A 1,263-nucleotide genomic window follows, 5' to 3' on the forward strand; every position below is an offset into this window, starting at 1 on the left:
AAAAAAAAAAAAAAGATTCATTCATCCCAGGTCATTCAAAGATAAAGTAAAACCAGTATCATTCAGATTGCACAGTAGTTATAGGGGCCTTAAACAGACAAGCAAATAGAATAAAGAGTACAATACAGAGAGCAAAATGTGCTCTGCAGGTTTTGGTTAGGAACATCATTCTCTTTTCTTCCCTTCTAAAACCCGTAATAATTGGCCACTAGAATTTTTTTTTTTTTTGTAGTTTTTGGCTGGGGCTGGGTTCGAGCCCATCACCTCCAGCATATGGGGCCAGCGCCCTACTCCTTAAGCCACAGGCACTGCCCTTTGGCCACTAGAATTTATAAGAGAATGAATTCAGAACCAATATTCAGAAGAGTAAGAATTTCTCAGAACTGGAGAACAAAAGGGGATTTATTATTCTTTTTTGTTGTTGTTGCTGTTTTTGACTGGGGCTGGGTTTGAACCCGCCACCTCCAGTATATGGGGCCTCCAGTATATGGGGCCAGCGCCCGACTCCTTGAGCCACAGGCACCACCCTAAAAGGGGATTTATTATTCTATCAATCAAGACAGGAAGATATATAAAGTTGGTTCCTTGAACATAGAGGAATCTTAGTTTTAGTCAGGTTAGAACTAGCAAACTTTCTTTTTAGATTTATATTTATTCCAGATACTTGTCAGGAGGAACCACTGTAAGAGTTTTTTTGGTACAGAGTCTTGCTTTATCGCCCTCAGTAGAGTGCTGTGGTATCACACAGCTCATGGCAACCTCCAACTCCTGGGCTTAGGTGATTCTCCTGCCTCAGCCTCCCAAGTAGCTGGGACTACAGGCACCTGCCCCAGTCCCCAGCTATTTTTTGGTTGCAGGTCAGCCGGGGCTTGGTTTGAACCCACCACCACACCCTCGGTATACCATCCGGTGCCCTACCCATTGAGGCACAGGTGCTGCCCTGTAAGAGTTCTTCTGCCAGTCTCTTCCTCACCTGTGGGCCCTACATTTAACTAATTTGTGTGTTTGTGCTGGGATACCATATATGTAAAAATAAGAGATGAACACAGCCTATCGATGATTGCTGTGTTCATCCCTTATCAATAAGGCTGCCAGGAAACAAGACAAGAATGACTTCTAGAGTCAAAGGAGGTATCATTTAATTCAAATGAAACACTAGTTTTTTTTTGTGTAGGAAAGGTCTTTATTGGTGGGGGAGGGAGGCTGCGGAGCAGCACCAGGGAGGAGAGAAAAAGAGGGGAGAGATATGAGGAGAGAGTGGGG

Source organism: Otolemur garnettii, unplaced genomic scaffold (genome assembly GCF_000181295.1).
Source record: "Otolemur garnettii isolate 467f Iridium unplaced genomic scaffold, OtoGar3 scaffold00105, whole genome shotgun sequence".
NCBI classification, from domain to species: Eukaryota; Metazoa; Chordata; class Mammalia; order Primates; family Galagidae; genus Otolemur; species Otolemur garnettii.